The following is a 7011-nucleotide window of genomic DNA, read 5'->3' as shown; positions in this document are numbered from 1 at the left end:
GCTGCCCTCATCTTTATTTTTTGAAGCCATATTTTATTGTTTTTTATTATCTTAAAAGTGTTTTATTTTCCAGTTACATGTAAAGATAGTTTTCAACATTTGTTTTTTAAGATTTTGAATTCTAAATTTTTCTCCCTCTCTCCCCACTCCCCAAGACAGAAAACAATCTGATATAGGTTATATATGTACAATAACATTAAATATATTTCTGTATTAGTCATGTTGTGAAAAAAGAATTAGAACAAAAGGGAAAATCCTCAAAAAACAAACAAACAAACAAAAAGTAGAAACGGTATGGTTCATTCTGCATTCAGATTCCACAGTTTGTTTTTTTTTTGGATGTGGAGAGCATTTTCAGTCTTGAGTCCTTTGGAATTGTCTTGGATCATTGTATTGCTGAGGAAATCTAAGTCTGTCACAATTGATCATTGCACAACGTTGCTGTTACTGTGTACAATGATTTCCTGGTCCTAACTTCACTCAGCATCAGTCCACTTAAGTCTTTCCAGGTCTTTCTGAAATTTCCCGGCTCATCATTTTTTACAGTATAATAGTATTCCATTACATTCATATACCACAACTTATTCAGCCATTTCCCAATTGCTGGGTATCCCCTTGATTTCCAATTCTTTGCCACCACAAAGAAAGCTGCTATCAATCTTTTTCCACATATGGGTCCTATTCCCTCTTTTATAACCTTTTTGGGATACAGAACAAGTAGTGGTATTAAGCCATAGTTTATTATTACATTGATCAGAATTCTAAGGTCTTTTGAAGGTTTTTTCTCTATACTTTTTTTTTTTTTTTAGTGAGGCAATTGGGGTTAAGTGACTTGCCCAGAGTCACACAGCTAGTAAGTGTTAAGTGTCTGAGGCCGGATTTCAACTCAGGTACTCCTGACTCCAGGGCCGGTGCTCTATCCACTGCTCCACCTAGCTGCCCCTCTCTATACTTTTATTAGAATTGTTACCCTAATTCTGCTCATTTTGTTCAGCATCAGTTTATAAAGATTTCCCTGATTTCCTCCAAAACCACCCATTTTGTTATTTCTTATGGAACAACAATATTCCATTATTTTAATTTATCAGATTTTTTCAGCTATTTCCCAATAGAAAGACATTACCTTACTTTCCAATTCTGACTACCATGAAAAAAGCTATTGTAAATATTTTAATAAATGGAGATCCTTTTCCTGTTTCTTTGATTTCTTTTGGTTATTGCTCTGCTAATTAAAAACCCAGGTCAAAGGGAAATGCATATTTTAATTTTTCTGGGCAGAGAATTAGTGCATTTTGTATTTATTCTCTTCATAAATACAAAGAAATTAAATATAATGTGGTTTAGAAGAGAGGGCATAGCAATATGCTTTCACAGCATAACTTGTGTATATATGTAAAGATGAGTATTTAATTTTTACACTTCACTTCTGACACTCCAAAACAAATGTGGAAGCTGCAGCAACTGTGGTAAAACTTCTCTTTTTTTTTTCTGGGATCTTTTGGCCAAATACATCCCTGGCCAAGACACTGTCAGAGGTACAACTCCCAGGAGGTGGATTTCAAAATCACTTTTGGTAGCCCTTACTATGAAGTATTAAACTGTACAACTCTTAACTAACTCACTGTTTAACTGTGGATGGCTTCTGATTTTTTTTTCTTAATTTTTGTTGATTGTGTTTAAACAATTCAACAGTATGCTTCCTGATTTTGAGATGCTAAGTGGTGGTATTGCACAATTGCCACTCTACGGAATGTGTACAACAGCCCCATACAGTTGTGAAAGTAAATTGTATACCCTTGTGGAGCTTTGGGTGCTAGAATTAAAGAGAATCTGTTATGACAAGGTGAAAAAAAAGAAGAAAGGGCAGGAGCAGTTGGATGGATTAGGCAAGGTTTCATGGAGAAGGTCATGCTTAAACTGTGTCTTCAAATAAGAAAGATTCTGTGCCATAGAGGTTTGGAGGGAGTGACTTCTAGATAAGGGAGAAGGACAGTGTGAAGGCGGGAAAACAGGAAATGGACAGATGTATGTGAGAAATAGAGGGAAGGAAATTTGGTCAGATCACAAAATATGGAAAGGAGAAAACTTTTATAAATATATATATATATATATATATATATATATATATATACTCACACGTATATACACATATGTATACATATACATATAGATACATAAACATACATATATACACATACATAAATACATATGCTACAAAAATGGATTGAAACCTTTAAGAAAACAAGATTGAAGGCCTTAAAAGGCAAATAGATGAATTTAGATTTTACCTTAGATGCAATAGGGAGTGACTGGAGTTGAATAAATTGACAAATGACATGGCAACAATAGGTAGGTTAGACTGTGGTGGTGTTGTAAGCCTTAATGTAGGGAGTCCAATTAAGAGTCTGTTGCAGTAATCTAGTTGAGAGGTGCTGAGGGCCTGAGCTAAGGTGGTAGCTGTGTGAGATGTTGTAAAGGAGGTATAAATAGAATGATTTGGCTGATGATTAGATATGGTACATGAGGGATAGTTAGGAGTCAAGATTAAGACCAAGGTTATGAACCTTCAATTGTGTTTATAATCCAATTAGATACCTACAACTTTTTCATATAAACTATTATCTTGTTCCCCCATTACATATTACTAAAATTTAGTTTTTGAACTTGAGTGAAGGAGTTTACATTTATTCTTATTGCATTAGAGCTTATTAAAATTGGCCCAGCATTCTAACCTACTGAGAACATTTGGGATCCTAATTTTGTCATGTGTGGGTTTTTTTTATCCCTCCTTGCTTTGTATCATCTGTGAAACTGGTAAATGCCAACCCTGTCTCTCCGAACTTAGCTAGTATGGCCCTCAGATGCCAGATATTCAACTCATTGATGGGCTGATCTTTAAATCAAAAACAGAAATCTGGCCGGGATAGCTAACAAAATGGATAACAGTAAGTATTCCAAAGCACTTTGACAGATTAACATATTAGGCTCAATCTAATAAAGATTAAATTGAGTTGAAGTCTTACACTTTAGTTCAACAAATGAACTATACAAGTATAAGATGTGTAAGGCATGGTTAGAAGGAAGATCTGAAGAAATATTTTTCCATTAAGTTTAATATATCACTAGTGTGACGTGACAGCCAAAAGAATCAAATATGTTCCAAGGCTTCTTTGAGAGGCATAATTTAGAGGAATGGGAAGGTAAGAGTCCCTATGTATTCTGCCCTTATCAGACCTCATCTGGAATATTGTGTTCAGTGGTGGGCATCATGGTTTAAGAAAGGACATTAATAAGACAGAGAAGAAGATAACTATGAAGCTGAAGGGCCTTGAGACCATGTCCTATGAGGAATAGTTGAAATAACTGGGAATGTTTAGCCTGAAGAAGAATAAGGGAGACACAACATCTGTCTTCAAATATCTGAAGGACTGATACAAAGGAGATATAAGACATTTTCTGTTTTGCCCATGAAGACAAAACAAGGAGTAATGGATGGAAGTTACAATAAACAAATTTAAGTTTGATATAAAGAAAAAAAATACCTTCCTAACAATTAGAGCTATCCTAAAGGGAAATGGGCTACCTCAAGAGGTAGTGGGTTCTACCTCCTTGGAGATCTTCAAGCAGAGACCAGACAATAATACACATGAATATGTAATGACACATGGGGGCCATACACAGACCTGGATAGGAGAGGACCGGTCAAACAACGGATCAGTGGGGCCAGTGATTTCCTTTTTCTGCACTGGAGGTCTCAAGCCAAGCCCCCAATCCAGCATGTTTTGCTTTCATTTGGAGGAGACAATTGTTTATTTAAGTGTTGTTTTGGTTGAGGTAGGGTGGGAGGCCAGAGTATGCAGAACAGAGAGGCAGGAGACAGAGGAACAGAGAGGCAGAACGAGAGAGAGAGAGAGAGAGAGAGAGAGAGAGAGAGAGAGAGAGAGAGAGAGAGAGAGAAGGAAAGAGAGAGCATAGGACTATATATTCAAATTATTATAGGTGTTTTGTTAGAATGGAAATTTCAGGATTTTTCATTTAAAGTTGAATTTGTGTAATGTGAATTGATGGAAAGCATTGTCTGTAGTGATTTACTGGACATTTTCCAAAGAGTTGGCAAATACTGATTTTTAAAAATGAATTAATTATTAATGAATATACTTAATACAATATGATACTGTACAAAGGAGCAATGTGATATCACTGTTATAGTGTGACAGAAGTCAGAAGTCAGAACTAAAGTAGTGGGAATTGTTATTTTGTTATAATAGTAATAGGTATAAGGTATATGCAGTGTTTTTGCCCATGTAGATTATGTGTGTACACATGCAAGGAGGAAAGACTATTTCTAGGAGTCTCCCTTCTCTAACCTAGTCCAAGGGAGGTTTTATTTGTGTCAGGGGCAGAACAAAAAGTTAGTGCCAAAGGTTGGCCAGTCTACTCTTCTCACAGAGGGACTAGAATTATATCTCTCTGCTATGTCAAATATTGTTAGTCTAGGGAAAATAAATTTTAGATTCAAGCTGAGCTTCTGATTTCTATCTCTTAATGTGGAAGGGATGACCCAAACTATAAAGCCAAAGCTTGACTTCCTTCTCACAAAATACTACTTCCACAATGAAAACATGTAATAAAGAGCAAATAAACATTTATCCAAGCTATCAGGAAACAAATAAGGGAAGTTATTCTGATGAGTATATATACCAGATAATACACAAAAATAATTAACTCTTCCACTGGGAACAAAAAAAAATCTCAGCTCAACTAAGAGAGAGAGGAAGAGTCCCAGACCCCGTTCAAGAAGAAATTTCCCAAAATCTTTAGTGTAGTAAGCTGGAGATAGGTATATGAATAAAATGCCATCTTCTCAACATGTTGGTTTCTTCCCAGAGTCTTTATCACCTATCAAGGACCTGAAGAGAGTCTGGAGCCTTGTGTCTTCTTTTTCCAAGCTGGAAGCCAGAAGACTCTTACTGTCTCTCAAACTGTTGCTAAATCTGTTCCTCAAGTAGTTGTAGAGAATTAAATAATCAATTGCCACCAATGAACAGTGAGCCATACAAATGGGCTATAATGTGCTGGTTGCACAGGTGACATATAATCCTTTGATATTTGCAAAGTATGTATGCATATATGTATCTATATATACACACATACATACATATGTACATAAATGTATACACACATACACACACACACATATATATAATTTGTCTATATATCATCTATATCTCTATCTCTTATTCAATTCAGTCCTCACAATAAACCAGTGAGGTAGATGATATTTTGCATCCAGTTTAAATATGAAGCAACTGAGGCCAAAGATGCCTCAGGGACCTGTAGCTAATAGCATCTAGGGAAGAATCCAAACACTGGTCTTTTTGAATCCAAATCCTGTGCTCTATCCATACCTATCATTGACTATGTGTAATAGAATTAAAAGCCTTACAGCCACTTTTAAGAATGAATATAAATTCTCCAAGTAAGCTGATTTTCCCCCAGAGCAGGAATATAAAAAGTTAATAACATTGCATCTTTAAAACAAAACAAAACCCAAGAACTGTGGTTTCTCTGCCTTCACTAATCATAAAAACCAAATACTTGTTATGAAAAGTGGCTGCTAAAGTTTCTCTAAGTCAAAATCACTTTTGTATAAATACATGAAGGAAAGGCACTCTTCCCTTTCCCTCCATGTACCCTGCCTCCAAGCCAAGCTGATCTTTTTTTTTTTTTTTGCCACTGGGAAAAATACATTGCCTTATTCCCTTTACTCATGATATAGCCTAGAACTATAATGTTCTTCCTCCTTCCTTTTCCTGTTCAAGAACTATATTTGGCTTTAAAATCAATATAAATGCTACTTCTTGCAGTAAACTTTGACTGAACACACTTGCGGGTAATGTACTCCCCTTAGGTCTCATAGACTACTTTTGTATATTGTATGGTTATTATCTGCATCTAAGAAACACAGGGTTAAGAGGCAAAAGAGGTTAGATAGCATCTGATACCCACATCCCCACTTTTTTTTTTTTTTTTTTTTTACAATTGAGGAAACTAAGATCCAGAAAAGTTAACTAAATTGCCCAAAGTCAGTATAGGTAGTAATTGAAAGAACTTCTGTTTGAATCTAAGTTATAAAATACAGGGGACTAGATAATCTAAGAATTCCACTTTAAACCTAAATAAATAACAGTCCTAAAAAAAGGGAAAGGAATGTATTGTAATCGCCACATTATAAATTCATTCAGGATAGAGCTCACCATATTTGGTTATCCTGGATTTAGATGCAAAAGGGTTTGGTACCTAAACCAGTTTACCAGGATGTATAATAAAGTGTAACCATATGCTGATGAATAAAAATTCCCTAATGCTTAGCTGCTTGAGTTAGAAGAGAATTTTGCTTTCTCCCATTTCCTAAAGAGAAGGGGGGAAAGAAGCCTAGAAGTAGGCTACTGTGTTAGAAAGATAGACAGGGGTGTGCTGGGCTTTGGAGAGAGCTACAGTCACTTTTGTAGGGTTCTACAGCCCATGGCTACCCAGGCACTTGTGCTATATGAAAAGAGAGAAGGTTAGCACTCCTTTTGAAAATGATAGAAGAGGTCCTAGTGGCATTTACAATGTATATACAGTTAAGGTATTGCCACCTACTCTTTGACATCTAACCATGTTTGTGGTATATGGGATTTTTATGGAGGACTAATACCTCTTGTGTGAGGACTTGCTGAGACTTCGTCGGGGCTGCTCATCCATTTGGTGTCTACTTTCATCCAGCTCTCACCAGTGACTCCAAGAAGCTGCAGCATATACAGTGACCACACCTCAGTAAACAATCTTGATAGACAGATGAAATGAAGTTGAGGTTAACCAATAGGCCTCAAGCCCATTGGTAAGTTATAGGGATTTCTACCTCAAGAACGTGAAGACATCCCTCAGTGGAATGTGTGGCTAAGAACAATTTTGTTCCAATGGTCATGAAGATTGCAGAAGTAAGCATTGTGGAGCACTTAGAGCTTG

At 36.1% G+C, this 7011-nt stretch overlaps 1 non-coding gene across 1 annotated transcript; it reads left to right on the top strand.

Moving 5' to 3' along the window:
• The first annotated feature begins 6543 nt into the window (after positions 1 to 6543).
• LOC122745152 lies at positions 6544 to 6669 on the top strand. The gene has a single exon (XR_006355429.1). It is a non-coding gene; the product is annotated as a U6atac minor spliceosomal RNA (small nuclear RNA).
• Positions 6670 to 7011: the final 342 nt, after the last annotated feature.

This window comes from Dromiciops gliroides, chromosome 2 (genome assembly GCF_019393635.1).
Source record: "Dromiciops gliroides isolate mDroGli1 chromosome 2, mDroGli1.pri, whole genome shotgun sequence".
NCBI lineage: Eukaryota > Metazoa > Chordata > Mammalia > Microbiotheria > Microbiotheriidae > Dromiciops > Dromiciops gliroides.
The sequence above is the reverse complement of the archived record's forward strand: the minus strand, read 5'-3'. Positions and strand labels throughout refer to the sequence as shown.